This window comes from Pongo abelii, chromosome 20 (assembly GCF_028885655.2).
Source record: "Pongo abelii isolate AG06213 chromosome 20, NHGRI_mPonAbe1-v2.0_pri, whole genome shotgun sequence".
Taxonomy (NCBI): Eukaryota; Metazoa; Chordata; class Mammalia; order Primates; family Hominidae; genus Pongo; species Pongo abelii.
The window spans coordinates 33,911,534-33,932,257 of record NC_072005.2 but is presented as its reverse complement, the minus strand read 5'-3'; the positions used below and the strand labels follow the sequence as shown (position 1 = coordinate 33,932,257).

The 20,724-nt window shown below is 42.7% G+C and overlaps 1 long non-coding RNA gene across 9 annotated transcripts in view; it reads left to right on the top strand.

The window, feature by feature from the left end:
- LOC112130190 (uncharacterized) overlaps nucleotides 1-20,724 on the top strand; it is a 277,700-nt gene that overhangs the window by 80,148 nt on the left and 176,828 nt on the right. Inside the window, exons 9-10 of one of the 9 annotated variants that reach the window (XR_010138474.1) lie at nucleotides 7,174-7,265; nucleotides 9,040-19,086. The exons of 7 other annotated variants lie outside the window; for them this stretch is intronic. This is a non-coding gene — a long non-coding RNA (uncharacterized LOC112130190). Of the gene's footprint in view, nucleotides 1-7,173; nucleotides 19,087-20,724 lie in introns of those variants that run through there. One more of the 9 variants, XR_010138468.1, reaches the window with a different exon arrangement.

Below are 20,724 nucleotides of genomic sequence, written 5' to 3'. Positions count from 1 at the left end.
TCCCCCAGAGTTTTATGAGGAAACTTGGAATAAAGATGAAAAGGGAATTCAAGTCCAAAGGTCCTAAGATAATGACCTGTCCTCTGTTTAGGTGACTTGCCAGGAGTAGAAAGGCCTGGAGTAAGTATCAAACTCAAGGTCAAATGCTCAGGTGTTGCATACTGGTGGCCCATAGATGTTCTTGGTTTGGACTGCATAATGTTTAAAAAATCTAATTAGTGGCTAAGAGAACAAAAACAGGCATTAACATAAAAATCAGAATTTCCATTGTCTGCTTAAAGCCTGGAGGATGTGGCTCCTGGACCCTGAGTCAGGCATGTCAGGAGCTGACAGGCAGCGGGACCCTTAGGTCTGGCACAGGCTAACCACCCGCAACCCTCGCCTTGTGTCCCTTCGATGAGTGAGGTCCCCAGGATTGAGCCACACTGGCCTCTGCAGGAGATGGGATTGAGACTCCCCACTTCACAGACTCCCTGGCCACCTGAGGCTTGTCCTGCCGGGAAGATTTTATGTATGACCAGTTCAGGATCCTGGAGGAAATGACTTGTTTACTCCCAAAGTAAGAGTCACAGAAAACAGAAGTGACTCTGAAATGAAAACAGTATACAAGAAACTCTATTGTGTCATTGTACTTGGGTTTAGTCTTTTGTTCCCAAGGTGAGAGTCAAGGAAGACAATTTTTGTCGTCGTCGTTTTTGTTAAGAGTTCTGAAGAGCATAGCAGTTTTCTGGTCTTTGGGAATAGCAAGCTGGTAGAGTGTTCTTTCATTAACCTGTGATTATTGACTGACTGGATGGTTTCTCCCCTCTAATGACACTCTGGGGGCTTTGGCCAGTTAATGTCAGTAGCAGGTACTATTGGTGCCTGATAGGTACTGAGTGAGCCTATTGCTTATTGCACCCAAAACAGACAGATTCTTAATAATTGGACCAATAGTGGCCCACCAGTACCTGTGGTGTGGCTGGACATTACTAATGTTGGTATTTTCTGAGCAGGTTTGGATTTCATTGAGTAAGTTGTTTATTTTAGAGAACTAAATGGATTTAGAACTCAGAACAACCAAAGCAGTTCAGTGAAAGCATCATTAACAGTCTTCAGAATTGAATTATAGATAATAAACTGAATTTATTTTCTACATGGAAATAGCTTTATTGCTTTTTCAATTTTTTCCTGATTAGAAAAGTAGTCTATGCTTATCGTTAGAAGAAAAATTCAGACAACATGCAAAGGAAAATTTTTAAATCATTTATAATATCACCACATAAAGATAATCACTGTTAACTTTTTAATGTATATGTCTCCGGACTTATTTCTTGGCACATATTACATATGTATATGTCTATATTTCTCAGAATGGCAGTTTTCCAGATCCATTGTTTGTAATCTTTCTACTTATTGACAAAGTGCAATGTCTGTGACATATGAACTATAGAACTTCCTCTTAAAATTTAATGGTTCTTCCTAGATATTCATCCATCTAAAACTTATTGAGCACCTACTGTGTGCCAGGCACTGCTCTGGGAACTGCAGCCACGTGAACAAAGCCATGTAAATAAAGCTGGGACAGAACACAGTTCAGCTTTGCCTTCTACTGACAGGTGGCAAGTCCTCAGGTGTGTAGTATCATTTTCACTGGCCAACAGTTACATTTTTAATAGCACTTAGGAATTTAATGTGCTTTTAAGTAAAGAGACTTTTTTGTGTGGATCTACCTAATTATTTTTATCAGTTGTTTAGTATTCCAATATATAGATGAACTCTGATTTATTTATCTACTCTTTGATGAACATTAGGCAAATTTTCACTATTATAAAACATTTTAACAATACACATGCTAAAACAAACACTTTTACCCATGCATGACTGTACACTTAGCTGATTATTTTCTTAGAACCTGTGTGGGAAGAGGTATCCTGCTATACTGGTAGGAGTATGATTTTTTAAATGAAGTGAAATTCACATAACATACAATTACCATTTCAAAGTGTACAATTCAGTGTCGTTTAGGATATTCACTAAATGTTGTGCAAGCACCAATTGTCTCTAGTTTCAAAACTTTTTTATTAATTCCAGAAAAACACCCTGTACCCATTAAGTAACCACTCATTATTGCTGCCTTCTCCACCTCCTGGTAACCACTAATCTGCTTTCTGTCTCTGGATTTGCCTGTTCTTGATAGAGCATCTAAACGGAATAATGCAGTATGTACCCTTTTGTCACTGGCTTCTTTCACTTAGCATAATGTTTTTGAGGTTCTTCCAGGTTGTAGCAACCCACGTTGATACCCCAGGAAAGTATCTATTAGTGCTTTATTTCTTTTTGTGGCTGAGTAATATTCTACTGTGTGTGTGTGTGTGTGTGTGTGTGTGTGTGTGTGTTTGTATGTACGTGTGTGTGTATATATATATATACACACATGTATATGTAATTCATATATCATAAAATTCTTTTAAAGTGTGCGTATATATACACACACACACATATATATACACACACACACGAAAGTATTTTAATTTTCTAAAAAGAATTTTAGGCCAGGTATAGTGGCTCATGTCTGTAATACCAGCAGTTTGTGAGGAGAAGGCAGGAGGATCACTTGAAGTCACAAGTTTAAGACCAGCCTGGGCAATATAGCAAGACCGTGTCTCCACAGAAAAAAAGTAAAAATAATTGGAAGGGCATGGTGGTATGCACCTGTAGTCCCAGCTACTGGGGAGGCTGAGACAGGAGGGTCACATGAATCCAGGAGTTCGAGGCTGCAGTGGGCTGTGATTGCACCACTGCACTCCAGGCAGGGTGACAGAGTGAAACCCTGTCTCTAAAAAAAACAAAAAAAAAAATGTTTTACTTTGGCGGTGGACCCTTATAGTTAAATGCTTAATGATGGCTTTTAGAAAGTGGAATAGCTCTTGTAATGGTTAGTTCACTCTTTATTAGTTCACTATCATATGCTTCAGCATATAATAAATATAGAGTTAAATCTGAATTTAACACATGAACACCTTCTGTATTAGTTTCCTAGGGTTGTCATGACAAAGTACCACGGACTGGGTGGCTTAAACCACAGAGGTTTATTTTCTCACAGTCGTGGAGGCTGGCAGTCTGAGATCAAGGTGTTGACAGGGTGGTTTCTCCCAAGGCCTCTCTTACTGGCTTGTAGATGTTGTCTTTTCCCTGTCCTTTACGTAGTCTTTCCCCTGTTCCTGTTTGCATCCTAATCTCTTCTTATAAGGGCACCACTCGTATCGGATTAGGGCCCAACCACAGGACCTCATTTTATGTAGTTACCTCTTTATTAAAGGCCCTATCTCCAAACACAGTCACATTCTAAGATACTGGGAGTTATAACTTCAACATAAGAATTTTGTGGGAGACACAGTTCAGCCCATAATACCTTCCTAATGTACATAGCTATTGGAAGCCAGATAGAATTTATTAAAAATTTGGTACTACAAAATGTTTCAAAAGTAACATTTTTACTGTTTTCAGGGCCATAATACTTAACCTCAAACCATCTACTTCAAGGTGTTGCTAAATTGGGCATGATTTATTAAATAGATATCTTATTAATGATTACTGTATTGTTTATGATGATGAGATAATAAATTTGTCAAGTAGGTTAACCACCTCCTACCATATGTGTTCTGCCCTTATTTTCTTTTTATTAAAATGTAATTCATATATCATGAAATTCTTTTAAAGTATGCAATCCAGTGGTTTTTAGTATATTCACAAAGGAGTGTAATCATCAGCACTGTTTAATCCCAGAACATGTCGATCACCCCAAAAGAACCCTGTACTTCTAGCAGTCACTCTCATTCCACTCTCCTTCCTCCAGCCCTGACAGTGACTAAGCCAACTCCTGTATCCATGGATTTGCCTGTTCTAGACATTTCATATAAATGGAATCATACAATATGTTGTCTTTTATGTCTGGCTACTGTCTCAGCATTTTTTAAGGTTCCTTCATATTGTAGCATGTATCAGTGCATTATTCCTCTTTGTATGTGAATATTCCATTGTGTGCATGTACCACATTTGGTTTATCCATTCATCTCTTGATGGATATTTGGTTTATTTCCACTTTTTGGCTATTATGAATAATGCTGCTATGAATACATATGTACAAGTTTTTCTCTGGCCATATGTTCTCAGTTCTCTTGGGTGTATACCCAGGTGTGGAATTGCTGGGATCATATGGGAATTCTCTGTTTAGCTTTTGGAAGAACTGCCAGAATGTTTCCCAAAGAGATTGCACCAGTTTACATTCCCACTGATTTCTTCCCATCTTTGCCAACACCTGGCAATTGTCCATATTTCTTACTGTAGCCGTCCTAGTGTGCCTACCTTTATTTTTAATTTGAATGGCAAAACCTTAAGCAGCTTGGTGTGGTGACTCATCAATGTCATCCCAGCGCTTGACAGACTGAGGTGGGAGCACACCTTGAGGCCAGGAGTTTAAGTTGAGTCTGGGCCACATAGCAATACACTGTACAAAAATTAAAGAGCCAGGTGTGGTAGCTCATGCCAGTAATATCAGTGCTTTGGGAGGCCGAGTTGGGGGAATCACTTTAGGCCGTGAGTTTGAGACCATCCTGAGCAACATAGAGAGAGCCCGCCCTCTACAAAAAATTAAAACATTAGCCTAGTATGGTGGTATGTGCCTATAGTCCCAGCTACTCAGGAGGCTGAAGCAGGAGGATTGCTTGAGCCCAGGAGTTCCAGGCTGCAGTGAGCTGTGATTACACCACTGCACTCCAGCCTGGGTGACAGAGCAAGACCCTGTCTCAAAATTAAATAAATAAAAACTTAAAAAAAAAAAAGTTGTTTACAGGTACTGTGGAGGTGAGCATGTGACTTCCGATTTGGAAGGCTGGCTGCTCTGTCTTTTCTCTTTCTCTGGAGGACCTATGCTATCCTTGTTTCCTCTTTTCCCACTATTCCTTTGTGAATTTTTGGTTTTCAGCCAACAGTTCAGCTCCTGCCCTTAGAGGCTGGTGAGAGTCATTTTCAGGGACCCCAGTTATCATGTTGGGTCTGACAAGTTAACACTTCCTTCTTCTACGTCTTCCTGGCACTGTCACTCTGCCTTGTGCAGCCTTAAGTGAGGCATTAAATCAGGGTGTTTTGACTCTTTGTGGCGTTTTTCTCTGAGTCAATAAGGAATATACCCTTTTCTACTTCACCCCTCTCCCAATTACATGGTTTACCATTGATTTATTTTCCCTCCTCCTCCTAGGCATGGATAGTACTTGCAACTCTCCTCTTAACAACAAATCAATTCCAGCATCTTAATGTTATAGAGTTGGGAGCACAGTTGAGTTTAAAACTTTTTTCACTCCCTCCACTCCCCCAGTCTCTCGGTTTAAAAAGCTCGAGTCATCCATGATTGATGGAGGACATTAGGGAGAGAAGTTAGCACCATTTTGATTTATTTGGTTTACTTTGAAAATAGTTTTCTCACTTGTCAAATGGATTAATTATGAGGAACAAATTGTGCGACTGGGTGCAGAGGAAGGTGAAGGAAAGCCAGAGTTCAGAGTCCTCTGGGTGAAGAGCCCCTGCCCTCGCCGGCCCTTCATCATGCCTGGTGCCCTGTGCTGTGGTGTGAGCTGCTGGTCATGGGGCCCTGCCTCGTGGAGAGTGCTTCCTGTCAGGAGGTGGTGGGGCTGGGAAGGAAAACTGCGTAAGTTTATGGTAGTGCTTCAGTTGTAGTGGCCTCACCTCAGGTCCAGCATGTGCTGTTTTCTCATAGCTCAGTGTGCTGTTTCTATCTAGCATTTAAACACCACATGCTATCATACGATGTTTGTTTTTTCTTGTTAACGATGTCTTCCCCTTTAGATGGCAAGCTCCAAGAAGACATGGACTGTTTGTTTCTTTCTTGGTCATGGCAGAATCCCCAGTGTCTAGCTCTGTGCCTATGACTAGTAGATGCACAATAAATATTTGCTGAGTGAATAAAGAAAAGAATAAATGTCCCAAAGGTAAAATAAAGTGCTCAACTGGGCCTCTAATGTAACAGGAGAGGAGGGGTGGTATGCGAGGTGGTCTCTGCAGAAGAGCAGGAGTAGCAGGGGTTACCTGGGTGAAGGTTGTTGGGAAGGGAATTATAGAAAGAATGGAAACACAGAGAATAATGAAGTCATAAGATGATGTTTTGATATTTAGGACCTAAGAAGCTGGAGCTCCAGGGAGTTCTGGGTGCTTGGTGGGCCTTTCTGTTTGTTGTTGTTGTCGTTTTTTAATTTAAGTCATTAGGATTTTGTGCAGGATAATAAACCAGGCTGTACCTTAACCTATGAGCTCATGAGACAAAAGAGGATTCTGGAATTTGGGTGCTAGAGTCTGCAACCCAAAATCAGGGGACTGCTGGACAGCTGCGGAGGCTGGATTCTAGATAGCCATTTGAGTGGCCAACTCTGCAGGTGAGCCTGATGAGCCAGCCTGCAGAGGGCAGCTCCCCTTAGCTCCCAGCTAAGCCCAGGTGTCAGAGCCCCTGCTCCTGTCTAACGTAGGTCCTGTCTAATGTAATCCCTTCGCTGTGATTCCAGGGCTTGCTCTTACTCAGGCAGAAATGAGGCAAGGCTGCTTTAGGGCTGATGCAGCTCCGGGGTTGAATTCTTTGTCACTGTCCTGCAGCCCTCCTTGTCTCATCTGCCCTTCCTGGTGGGCTATGAATGTAGACAGCTGGCTTTGCTCTCCAGAGGAGGAGGCCCCCAAGGCCGATGCTGGCTCCTTCTGGTGTTTGAGGGCTGTCACCTCCTGTTGCCGTCTTCAACACTTGGCTTCACATTTGCCTGTCCTCTGTGCCTTTCTCAATTTGTCATTATTATTTTAGTGATAATGGATAGGCCACTGGGAGTGGAGCAGCAGGCAGCAGCTTTTCTAGCTGATTAAATGCCTAAATAACTACAGCAGATGTGGGTGGCTTGCCTTCTGCTTCCTCGTAACTCGTGGCATGTCATCTTGCCTTTGGTTCCCTCTCTGCTCTTGTGGCTCTTGGTAGCCAGAATCCATCTTCTTGTATTACATGGACACTTATTCTAATTCGGACACCTGCTTTAACATTTCCCTCGGCATAAACGTTTTCAAAACAGACAATCAAAAGTATATGATATCTTAAACTTGTGTTGGCTTATGGTGCTTGTTAACCCTTTCTGTCTCTAACAGAATAGAGTTTAAAAGCACCCATGACTAGAATGAAGGTGAGATGTCGGCAAGAAAGAGGGAGGACACTCTGCTTGAGATATGACAAGTTTTTGGTGAGTGAAAGTTTATCTTCAGTTTTGTTATCTCACATACTAGACAATAACACACATTTAAATTTGCCTAGTGGAAAATCACTGCTCTGGCCAGGATGGGGTTTATAGCCAACATCTCACATGGACACAGGAGAGAGGCCTCCCTCCAGTAGTGTATTTCCACCTTACCCTATCAGGGGAGCTGATTTGCGGGGTGCTTTCTGATTTACTCCAAGGTGGGTTCCTTGTGTCCTCTGCTGCAGCGCGAGGCTGATTGTCCTGTAGCAGAAATGGGAAGCTCTGAAATCTCACTTCTTTCCTTACGCACCTTCTGCTTTTTTGTAAAGCCGCTTCACTCATTCAAAATTTGGTCATGTTCTCTTAGTGCATCTGAATAATTGAAGTTTTACTGTAGTTGACATAACTCATAATTTTACAGCAATTTAGAAGGAAAAACATTCTGAGGTTGTGCCTTTCTTTTTATATGGCACGGTCCAGATGACAAAGCTAAGATTGCAGTAAATTTTAATTATGGCATAGGACAGGTGCATGGTATCTGGGAAGGTCGAGGCATGGCCAGGCAGATTGCAACAGTCAATATGGGCAAGGGGGACATTAAAGCATTTATTTCACAACAACAGGAATGAAAATGAGACTGTTTAGAAACATTGACATGCAGGCAGAACTGAGAACTTTCTGACGGGCTTTTGATGCCTGTGGATGAAAGAAAAGTCCTCATGGAAAAGAATGAAACTTCTAAAAGAATCTGAGATAAAAGATTGCAGCAAAGGGCCCCCCACATACTTCAGGCAGGGGAACTCTTGTTTTACACAGACACAGCTGTGTACGGTGCCACCACTGATGGAGGGAATGCTGAAAGCAATGGAATGATGTAGTTCTTGGTGCTCATGTTGGCAGTGGGACGAGATGGCCTGAGTAACAGGGGCGGCCTAGGAAGAACAGAGGCAGCAGGAAAAATCTGGATCTGGATACAGGAATGATATGGCAATCTGGCTCCCCCCAAGGTCTGGGCCTGGAAGTTAGGCTGGTGTGACTTCAGAGCCGTCTGCACTGCGGAGGCAGACAGAGATGCAGAGGCTGGGGCCACATAAGCTGGCCTGCTGCATTCAGGGGCCCAGGACCCCACGATGACATGGCAAATGCAAGCACAGCAGATGCGCTGGCCTGCTGAAGCTGGTGCCAGCTGGCGCATCAGCGATGCTGAAGGCCCAGACGTGCAATGTAGACAGCTGAAGGTTCATCTTTGGGGAGTAGGCCCTGGAGATAGAAATGGAAAAACTGTAGGCTGTCCTCTCAGAGAGCTCAGAGCTGGGGAGAAGGATACACACAATACAAGATCAGAGCTTAAATAAAGATCCATTAGCTGATAGTAATGGGCTGCATAGAGATTTAAGATTTAACCCGCCAGGACAGAGCCTGGTCCCTGTCTGAGTTCCTGGACTAGCTGGATGTCTGTGCTGATGCTGAGCTCAACAAGCTCAGAAGCATCCTTCTTGGACCCCGCAATGCACCCATTTGGGTAACCTTGTCTTTAAGAACTGAGTCATCTCCTCTGTGGTTGCCCTTGATTTCTAAAATGCGCAGAAGCTTAATTTGGTGAGGTTTTTCATTTTCAGGTTTTATTTATTATTTCAAGGCTGAAGAGTTCAAATCTTTCGTTCATCCTTGAAGACATGCCACAAACAGGCTAGTGACTCCAAACCTTCAGGTGTGATGGAACCTCTTTAAGATACTGCCTGACTCACAGAATTGTGTGTATATTTGCACTTTGCAGGGAACCTGAAACTCTACTGGAAGCTATGGAGTAAATGTGGGCTGGGGAGGGAGAGCCTCAAGGGATCAGTGAGACAAGGCAGGGGAGAGGGAAGCATGCAGAAAACATGAAGGTGAGTTATGAGGTTTGTGAAGCTTGTTTTTCTGCTCAGAAGTACACTCATTACAAACGTGAGAAAGGCTAGTCTTGGAAGCCGAAGCAATTTTCCTTCTTTCTCAGGCCCAGTCCCAGCGTTCACATGGGCAGGGGAACAAGGGGTGGATCAGGGAGGGAGGAACCTCCATGCCACGGACAGGCAATGTGAAAGCAGGCCCAGCAGCCTCGGTGACGCCCCTCCCTCCCTCACGGCCTGTGGACAGCCCTTGTCTGATGGTCAGGGGACTCAGTGAATGCACTGAGGGTGGGTGCTTGAACACATTGAGCGGGGAAGGGACTGACTAACTGGGAGCTGAGCAGAATGGCTGGTTCTCCCATGAGTCCTGGCAGGGTGGGCACTGCATGGTCAAGTGTGCCTGCACTCTGGGAGGGCCTGTGCTGCTTCTCAATGACTTCACAGCAATCCACAGATTCAAGTTAATACCCAGGTAGCCCCCGACCCTAAGAACAGGGCAGCAAGCTTAGACAAGATCACCCATGGGTGCCAGACAAGCCAGTTACTGCCCACTTTGGGGCAGGAGGTATACTTAGAAGACAGGGTTACTCTGGGCAACTATTTTGTTCTCTTTTAAACATTAACTTTAAAAAATTACTCAAGTCATATATGTGATGTTTGTAAAATAAAATATCGCTGAGAAAATAAAAATCTTCCACAGTGTCACTCCTCTGAACATTTTGAGATTTAACTGTCTGGATTTCTTCAAGCTTGTGGATATACAGGTAAAAATCAATGACAATGCGATCATACTGGTCCATACCATTTCACTCAACAGCACATTCTAGATTTCTTGTAAATCATGTCACCTTCTCATGGGATCGTGCCCCATGCCCCAGTAGATGAATGTGTCATTATCCCCTGTGGCTGGACAGTTAGGTTGTCGCCAGCCTTTCACCTTTGCAAATGGTGCTATAATGAACCTCACTGCAGATAAATTCCATTTCCAGAGATTAATGAAATAATTAAAGACAAGTGCAAAAAAAAAAAAAAAAAAAGATACATTTTTAAGTCTTTGAATACATCTCACCAGATTACCTGAAAAAGTTTTTGATAGTCCCTCTACCCCAGCAGATGTCTGTGAGTGAGAGTGTGACTGAGGACTTCAGAGGAAGATGCCTAGGGATCTTGCCGTCTAGGACATATGTTCGTATGTTTTGTAAGAGATTGCAGTCTTCCTGTCCTCTGTCTGGCACAAATGGAAACAAAAACACAATAGCAATAAAACCAACTTAAAATTGGATGTTTAATTAAAACAAGTTCTTTTTTTGTTGGGGATGAAGATCTGCTTTATCCAGTGTTAACATCTTTACTAGAAGAAGAGAGGTTTTAATTAGATTTTGACAGTGGTGTCAGTTTAGCCTCTCTGATCTTGAAAACGCTGTTTTTAGAGGAGGATGGGGTAGAGGTGGCCAGGCCCAGCAAGGGAGAGCAGGCCCTCCCATATATGCCTTCAAGGGCTTCATTAGAGAGCCTGCCCTGATTAAACAAACTGAACCAGCACCGCCCCAGTCACTCTAGATTAGACTTCTGTTTAATTGTCTCATTAGTGCTTCCCAGTCAGCAGAATTTGGCTCATGTATTGAAAAGATAAATTCAGATTAAATAGAGGCTCTAGTACCTTCATCTAGAACCTTGCCTGATGCAGAGTAATCAACCAATAAATTGTTGAAAGAATAAATGAAAACCCATTCATTCAGATATATTTTTGGTCTTTGTTGACTTTCTTTGCTATGGTTGATGCAGGGATGGATTAGGCCCCTTTTCCAAAGTAGGTGTGAAAGCAATCTGACCTAGAAATTTCCAAGATCATGGAAAATCGTCTTTCTTTTTAAAACATTTATGCCTGGGCTCTGCCCTCTGGGTGCAAAATTCTTGAGGTGTTCTTGTATCCGGTCTTTCCTCAACCTCAGCACCTCAGAAGTCCTGTATCTTGGGCAGCAAGGTGAAGAAGTGACTCTGCAAGTTGGGCTTTGGACCTATCTGCAGGGCAGCAGCACTCAGGAGAATGACCACACAGTGCTGTTGTGATAAGACCATCTCTGAAGAGGAAAACCTTCAAGTGCTGACAATTTTTAGCTGCAAGGGTATACTTAAAATGTTGATGAAGTGTTTTGTGCTGTGAATGCTGTCATGCCCCGAGACCTTCACAGGTGTGAGGAGAGACCTGACAAAAGGCCCTGCTTGTTTTCACCAGGTCGTCAAACACTCCGAGGAACCGGATTAATCTTGTAGGGGTCAAACTTCAAGGGCGGAGGGCTAATTGCTCTCTCTTACCTGGTGGGATCAGATGATAAAACCAAACTGGAGTGGAGATGGATGGAAGAGGTGGGAATGGCTCAACATCATGATGGAGAGTAGCATGTTGGTCACATGGAGGCAAGTAGATTTTTAATAAGGAAAAATAATTACCAGTGAGTGAAGTGTCTGACTTTCCTGAAGATTTAAGCCACCTTGAGACCAGCATGAGAAACAGCTGGCAAACATTTTAATCAAGGGAAGGAAGCTGTTCTGCCCTCCAAAGAAGAAACTCTTTAATCAAAACCCAGTTGCCTTGTTTATTAAGGGAAGTAAGAAATGATGTGGCCACTGGGAGTAACTGCAGCAGCTTCAGAGAATTCCAGCCATGTGTGAAAAGACTGATGCACCTGAGAAGCAAGGCAGAAGCCTGGGAACATTTTAGAACCAGATGCCACCCAAACTGCACGGTGCGGTGATGATAAAGACTGCAGGGGCCTGGGGCAAGTCAGTAGGCTGGGGGCAGTAGAGGTCTGTGCCCCAAGAGGCAGGGACCGGAGGCTGTTTGGTGGAGGGCCAACCCCAGGCAGAGCCTGTCACGGCTGCAGACTTCCCATGAACCTGGATGCAGGACTAGCAAGTGGGCATCATAGGTGACTGATTAAGGGCTTTGTCCAGATGGCCATGAAGGATCCATTTCTGGGTCTTTCCCTGGCTCAAGAAACCTTTTCACTACAGAACTGCACTGGTAACTGCCCTTCTTAGGCACACAGTACGTGAATGCAAGTGTCTTGTTAAGGCAGGGGAAATTATTATAATTTATTTTCTCATTTGTTTTCTCCTTTTCAATTCTGGCATTGTAACAGGGAACACAGGTCAATCAAGTTCGGCAGCTGAGAAAATCAGAGAAGGTGGGGTGTGGCCTGGAGGAATTTCCTGCAGAGGGGTAAATGGCAGGCCAACCCCATCTGGGTCTTTCCCATGCCCAAGAAACTAAAACCAGTATTTTCATTCATTCAAGATGTATTTTCCTGTTTGGGAATTTTCATCCATGCGTTGTCCATCTTCCCACCCATCCCACAAACATTAGAGCAGAGCCGTTTTTGTGGGGGGCTCTGTACCCAGAATTGGAATCACACCTTGAATAAAACATGGAATTTGTTTCTTCCCTTAAGGAGCTCAACGTTATTTGGTTGAATACGTTCTCATTTAAAACCTCTACCATTCCCAGAAAACTTATTAAAGATCTGATTAAAGAGATAATCACATAACCTTACTTAGTTATTGAATAAGCTTTTTTCCTGGTCCTGAACGCGTGAGTGATGAAGGCTTCTTGAAGACGGTTCACTTGGCTGTGAACAGTGCTTCAATGCTCAGGAACAAGGCTCAGTGCTCAAGGGTGGGAGCTGTCGCCACATAGGTAACACCTACTGTTTTTGTTCCTTGATAGCTTGGCTCAGGAAGGATGATGGTCTGCGAAATTGACATTAGAATGTCTGCAGAAAACCCCCGGATGAGGGAAAAATCAACATGATCCAATGCTCAACTAGTTTAGGCCTGTGCTATTGCTGGTGAATGGATGCCACTACTGAGCACAACCCTGTCTCCAGAAACATCCATTTATGACCCCTCTCAATATCTACCTAAAACATGAAGACTTTTGACCTGGTCTGTGTCCACTCCCTGCTGATGACTTATACAAGTGGCTGTGGCTCAAGACAAGCCAACCACAGGAGACAGACAGGAGGTGCACAAGCTTGTAACAGTAGAAATGAAAAAGGATCCCTTAACTCAATTTGGAGAAGTGAATACTTGAACCCTGAGCATCTTTGCAGTGACGCCAGCTCAAATCAGGTCAGGCACTTTCTGTAGGAGGCTAACCCTTGTTTGCCATCTTGCTTTCCACTTGCATATGGAAGTAACATGCACTGGGGTAGAGGGCGTGGGGACAAAGGACTTGCTACATTTGTTCTGATAGCAATGTGATACAATCATCCATCTCATCTGAGACTCAGTCATATTTTATATGAAAGACAAGTTCTTTCTCTTTATAAAATGCAATTATACATAAATCATGTCATCTGCTCTTGAAATTTTAGCAGCAGGACTTAATGCTGCTGGTTACCATGGTAACAGGCAAAGTTGATGATATTGAATATTACCGTATTAAGTTCCCCTGTGTGTGTGTGTGTGTGTGTGTGTTTTAATGGCTGTGTTGCATATAGGGGATAGTTTTTTCCAGACTACAGTGTCAGAGAAGTCAGAACGTGAGACTGTCACCAATGTGTCAAGTGAATACATTGGAAAAGTCGAGCCCAGCACAGATGCCTTTCATTTCTTGGTCATATCCTTTATTTCTTGCACCCATCCCTCCCTGCCAATTTTATTAAGGTATAATTGACAAATAAAATTATATATCTTTACAGTGTACAATGTGATGTTTTGATACAGTATACATTATGAAAATATTAAATCAAGCTAACTAACACATTTTTTTGCAGTGAGAACATTTAAGATCTATTCTCTTAGCAGTTTTCAAGTATACGTTATTATTGTACATTTGGTGCAATAGATCTGCAGAACTTACTCATGCTGTCTACCAAACTTTGTTTACTTTGAGCAACATCTCATTTTGCACCCCCATCCCTAGTACCTGGCAAACACCATTCTTTGCTTTTGTGAGTTTGAAATTTTATTTCATTTTAAAAATTTTAATTTTTGACACTGGTGGTATATGTGCTTGTTTGTTACAAGGGTATTGCCTGCATAATGATAGCAATTGGGCTTCTAGTGTTTCCATCACCCAAATATTGAACACTGTATCCAACAGGTAATATTTTAGCCCTCACTCCCCTTCCACCCTCCTCCCTTTTAAGAGTTTCTAGTGTCTATTTGCATGATATCTGCATGATCTCGTTTTCTACCCTTTTACTTTGAGTCTGAATGTGTCTTTAGCCAGTAGGTGGGTCCTTTTTAGACAGCAGATGTTTGCATCTTATTTTTTTTATAACCCAATTTGCCACTCTATATCTTTTAAGTGTACAATTTAGGTCATTTACATTGAAAGTTAATATTGATATGTGAGGTCTTGTTCCTGTCATTGTGTTATTAACTAGTTGTTTTGGAGTTTCAATTGTGTAATTGCTTTATAGGATCTGTGAGCTTTGTACTTTGGTATCTTTTTCTGATGGTGAGTATAGTACTTTCATTTCCATATTTAGAACTCCTTTGAGCATGTATTGTAGGATCTGTCTAGTGGTAACAAATTCTCTTAGTGTTTGCTTGTCTGGGGAAGACTTTATTTCTCCTTCATTTATGAAGCTTAGTATGGCAGGATGTAAAATTCTTGGTTTGCATTTATTTAAGGAGGCTAAAAGTAGACCTCCAATCTATTCTTGCTTCTAGGGTTTCTGCTGAGAAGTCCAATGTTTGATCAATTTTCCTTTCTAGGTGATTTGAGTTTTTGTTCTAGCTGCCTTTAATATTTTTTATTTCTTCAGTATTCACTGCATAGTCTGAAGACCGTATGCCTTGGTGATGTTCATCTTGTATAGAATCCCACAGATGTTCTCTGAATTTTTTGTATCTGGATGTTCAACTCTCCAGCAAAATTAAGAAAATTTTCTTGAGTTATTTTCAAATATGTTTTCCAGTGGCTTACTTTTTCTCTTTCAGGAATGCTAATAAGTCATAGGTTTTATTGCTTTAGATAATTCATATTTCTCACAGGCTTTGGTTTTCAAAATTATTTTTACTTTTGACAAATTAGTTTCAGTGATCAGTCTTCAAGCTCTGAAATTCTTTCTCTGCTGGTGTAATCAATCCATTGTTAAAGCTTTCAACTATATTTTCAGATGTCTTAAGTGGGCTTTTTATTTCAAGAAGTCCTTTTGCATTTTTTAAAAGATATTTATCTTTCCCATCATTTCCTGGATTGTTTTTATAGTTTCTTGTGTTGGTTTTCAACCTTGTCTTCAATCTCATTTAATTTCCTTGCAATTTATACTTTGAACTCTTTGTCAGTTCTCAGTTTCCATTTTGGTTAGGGCATATTTCTAGAGCGCTAATATGATCCTTTAGTCATGTCACAACATTCAGATTTTTTCATGATGCCAGAATTCTTATGCTGATTCTTATCTGGAGCAGCTGCTCACAGAAAGCCACTCTTATTTTTGAATTTATTTTTGTTCAGATGGGATTTTTTTTCTTATTTGTTTTTTCTTTCTCCATCCCTCCCTTTCCCTAGGGAGTGACTGTGGAGTATGTTGTGTTACTAAAGCTTTGCTTCTATAGCCCACGCACTTCCATTGGCCAGGCCTTATATTTGGCTGTGCAGTTCGACCTTCAGGCCAGTAGAGGGCGCTGACGGGTAAGAGCCAGCTTGTAGCACGGCAGGTGGGTAGGTACTCGGTCTTTGTTTACTGGGAGGTGCTCTCTGTTGCTTCTGGTGATGGGCTGGACAGTGAAGTGCCTGGTGCCCTGAGTTTTCTGTTCAGCAGGGAGTGGGTAGAGCTGGGCAGAGCTGGACCCCCTGGCTTGCCCACAAACATTCCAATGCCAAGTGTAGGCGCCAAGCCTTGTGGGGATGGCTTTGGGAGCTCCCAGTGACATGTGCTGAGGTCTCTACATGGGGTGAGGGGGCTGCACTAGCTCCATATGCTAGATAGGCAGGAATGTGATCTATTCCCAGTCACACCAGTCCTGGGACGCGTGATTCTCAGTTCAGATCCTTACTGTTGCCTACATCCAGGCCACAGTGGGTTGAGAGCTATGGAACACACCTGTCTTGAGACTCTCCACAGGAGTGGTTTGGGGGCAGAACCTTTTCAGCCCAATATGAACAGCGTATGGCTCTCTTTCCTTTGATGTGGTAATGATGTTGCATTGTCGGGGCCAGGGGATACACTCTGCCTTTCAGACCCTGTGGATGGGTATCAGCTGTGGTGGTGTCAGCTGGTTGGGCTGGCCTGACCTCAGGCCCTGGGAAAAGTGGTCAGGTGCCAGCACTGTTGGATTGGTCTACATAACGTCCCAGTTCCCAGGCCCTTAGATGGCCTACTGGACAGAGAGTATGGGTCCTTAAAACCCATTTATGCCTAGTGTTCCATTATTGGAATACTAAGCATGTGGGACTTATTTATATCCTACTGCTCAAGATCATCGCCAAGGTCTTATTGGAAAAATTAAAAAAATTGCAACCTCAGGCATAAATGGGTTAAGGGGCTGGACTGGGGTTGGGGCATCCTAGACTTCAGGCGCTGGCTGTGATGGGGAAGGGGCTGGCTTGTCCCTGAGAGGCTGACAGAACCCTCAGGCGGGGGACAGACAGAAGGCCCAGGTAGTGGGAGCCTGAGGGCAGCACAGGCCTGTGGGGACTAGGCTCTCAGAAGAGCTGTGGTTGCAGCGGAAATGTTCAGGCAGGAGCCAGGTGACCTTTCACTGGAGGAAGGGAGGGCCTCTCAGGGCACTGGAGATTGGCAACTGGGGGGCACATGACCTACCCACACTTCGCTCCTGCAGAAGCAGTTCTGGATTTTGTTCTTGGGGGCATGCAGAGGTCCCAGGCCTCCTCACTCTCTCCCTGGCCTGGGGTCAGCAGAAAGTGACAAATGTCAGTGGCTTGTCAGTGGCCTCTGGGAGTCGGGGTCTCAGAGAAACACCTAGCCAAGGCCAGTGTTTCTGCAGGGGTGGGTCAACTGTACAGGGGGCCTGTGGCAGGTAAGCCCCATTTCGCAGGAAGCAGCCGAGTCTGGGAGTAGTGTGTGTGGTCTGGCGGCTCCTCTGCACAGCAGCTGTGCTGTCTCTCCTGGGGGTATGCAAAGAGCCTGGCCTCCCTCCTTGGCATGGCAGCTGGCACCAGGCTGACTGGGATTCCAGATGGGCTTGAGCGGTGCCTCTGCAAAGTTTCTGGGTGGCTCTGTGTTCAGCTGGAGGCCTAAGGAGGATTATGGGGGCTCTCCTGTGGCTAGGAATGTAAAAGTCTGTGATGGAGGTGTGGGTCCCGGAGCCTCTCACCTCATTCACCCCTTCCTTGGAGTAAGAGCCTTTCCTCACTCCACACCATCCCAGCTCTGCAGGCTGCCTGGCTCCACTATTCCCTGCTTTCCTTGGGTCCCATTGCTTCTCTGGTGAATCTGAGCGTGCTCTCTTAAGATGATCTATGTGAAGTGTGAGGATTTACTTGCCATTGTGGTTCCCGTCTGTGAGAGAGGCATGGGCTAGCTGCTTCTAGTCAGCCATTTTGAATTAAAACCTCAACAACTTTTTTGATTCCTCATTTGAGTGAAATCGCATGTAGTTGTCCTTCTGTGCCTGGCTTATCTCACTTAACATAACCTCCTCTAAGTTCATCCATGTTCTGACAAGTGACAGAATTATCCTTTTTTAAAAGCTGAATAGTATTCCATTATACATATATGTATGTGTGTGTGTATGTGTATATATATATATATATATGTATATATATCTCAATCTCACATGTGCTCTGTCCACTCATCCGTTGATGGACACTTAGGTTGATGCCATATCATGATTATTGTGAATACTGCTGCAAAGAACATGAGAGTGCACATGTTTTATTGACATACCAATTTCATTTCCTTTTGATATATACTGTTGAAGTCAAATAAACTATAGAGATGAATCTCTGACATGAAAATGTTTTGTTTAGGAAAAATTGCAGTTGGGAAGATATACACAGACTGGGTGGTCTTTGGTGTATCCAAAGAACAAAGAGAAGGTCGGAAGTTTTATAACAAGGAGAAATGTTATGTATTTGTTCTTCAAGAAAGTTCGTGGCACTTGTAAAGTTCTGGGGAGTGAGCAAGCTCTGATTGGTGAGTGGTGGTGATGGTAAAACTAGTCCTAGATTTGCAGCAGGTTGTGTCGGTAGCTATTAGATAAAACTGGCTTCAGGTTACTACAGGCAATTTCACAGCCAGGCTTGCAAATAATTATATTCTTGGAGCGGTGTTATGTACCCTGAATGTTTTCCCCCTCTGGCTTCTTAACTCTGTTTTCATTCAGTAGAATGACCCAATTTGTATAATCAACTTTCACAATACTTGGAAGTGAGACAACTAGATCCTTTGGTAGTTCTATTCTTAGTTTTTTTAGGAATGTCACTACTGTTTTACAGAGTGGCTGTATTAATTTACATTTCTGCCAACAACATACAGGGATTCCTTTTTCTCGACATTCTCGCCAATACTTATTTTTTGTTTTTTGTCTTTTTGATAATAGCCATTCTAACAAGTGTGAGGTAATGTCTCACTGTGGTTTTAACTTTCATTTTCCTGATGACTAGTGATGTTGAACATTTTTTCATATACCTGTTGGCCATTTTTATGTCTATTAGGTCCTTTGCTGATTTTTGTTTGTTTGTTTTATGTTGAGACATATATCCATACGTTTACATATGTGAGACAGGGTCTTGTTCTGTCAACCAGGCTGCACTGCAGTGGCACAATGGCTCACTGCAGTCTTGACCTCCCAGGCTCAAGCGATCCTTCTACCTCAGCTTCCTGAGAAGCTGGGACCACAGTCATGCTCCACCACACCCAGCTAATATTTTTTTTCTTTCTTTTTTTGTAAAGACAGTTTCTCATCATTTTGCTCAGTCTGGTGTCAGACTCCTGGGCTCAACAGATCCTGCTGCTTTGCCCTCCTAAAGTGCTGGGATTACAGGTGTGAGCCACTGCACCTGGTCCCTTTGCTTGTTTTTTTTTTTTTTTTGTTAAATTAATTAATTAATTTATTTATTTTATTATTATTATTATACTTTAGGTTTTATGGTACATGTGCGCAATGTGCAGGTAAGTTACATATGTATACATGTGCCGTGCTGGTGCACTGCACCCACTAACTCGTCATCTAGCATTAGGTATATCTCCCAGTGCTATCCCTCCCCCCTCCCCCAACCCCACAACAGTACCCGAAGTGTGATGTTCCCCTTCCTGTGTCCATGTGTTCTCATTGTTCAATTCCCACCTATGAGTGAGAATATGCGGTGTTTCGTTTTTTGTTCTTGCGATAGTTTACTGAGAATGATGATTTCCAATTTCATCCATGTCCCTACAAAGGACATGAAGTCATCATTTTTTATGGCTGCATAGTATTCCATGGTGTATATGTGCCACATTTTCTTAATCCAGTCTATCATTGTTGGACATTTGGGTTGGTTCCAAGTCTTTGCTATTGTGAATAATGCCGCAATAAACATACGTGTGCATGTGTCTTTATAGCAGCATGATTTATAATCCTTTGGGTATATACCCAGTAATGGGATGGCTGGGTCGAATGGAATTTCTAGTTCTAGATCCCTGAGGAATCGCCACACTGACTTCCACAAGGGTTGAACTAGTTTACAGTCCCACCAACAGTGTAAAAGTGTTCCTATTTCTCCACATCCTCTCCAGCACCTGTTGTTTTCTGACTTTTTAATGATTGCCATTCTAACTGGTGTGAGATGGTATCTCATTGTGGTTTTGATTTGCATTTCTCTGATGGCCAGTGATGGTGAGCATTTTTTTATGTGTTTTTTGGCTGCATAAATGTCTTCTTTTGAGAAGTGTCTGTTCATGTCCTTTGCCCACTTTTTGATGGGGTTGTTTGTTTTTTTCTTGTAAATTTGTTTGCGTTCATTGTAGATTCTGGATATTAGCCCTTTGTCAGATGAGTAGGTTGCGAAAATTTTCTCCCATTTTGTAGGTTGCCTGTTCACTCTGATGGTAGTTTCTTTTGCTGTGCAGAAGCTCTTTAGTTTAATTAGATCCCATTTGTCTATTTTGGCTTTTGTTGCCATTGCTTTTGGTGTTTTAGACATGAAGTCCTTGCCCATGCCTATGCCGTGAATGGTAATGCCTAGGTTTTCTTCTAGGGTTTTTATGGTTTTAGGTCTAACATTTAAGTCTTTAATCCATCTTGAATTGATTTTTGTATAAGGTGTAAGGAAGGGATCCAGTTTCAGCTTTCTTCATATGGCTAGCCAGTTATCCCAGCACCATTTATTAAATAGGGACTCCTTTCCCCATTTCTTGTTTTTCTCAGGTTTGTCAAAGATCAGATAGTTGTAGATACGTGGCGTTATTTCTGACGGCTCTGTTCTGTTCCATTGATCTATATCTCTGTTTTAGTACCAGTACCATGCTGTTTTGGTTACTGTAGCCTTGTAGTATAGTTTGAAGTCAGGTAGTGTGATGCCTCCAGCTTTGTTCTTTTGGCTTAGGATTGACTTGGCGATGCGGGCTCTTTTTTGGTTCCATATGAACTTTAAAGTAGTTTTTTCCAATTCTGTG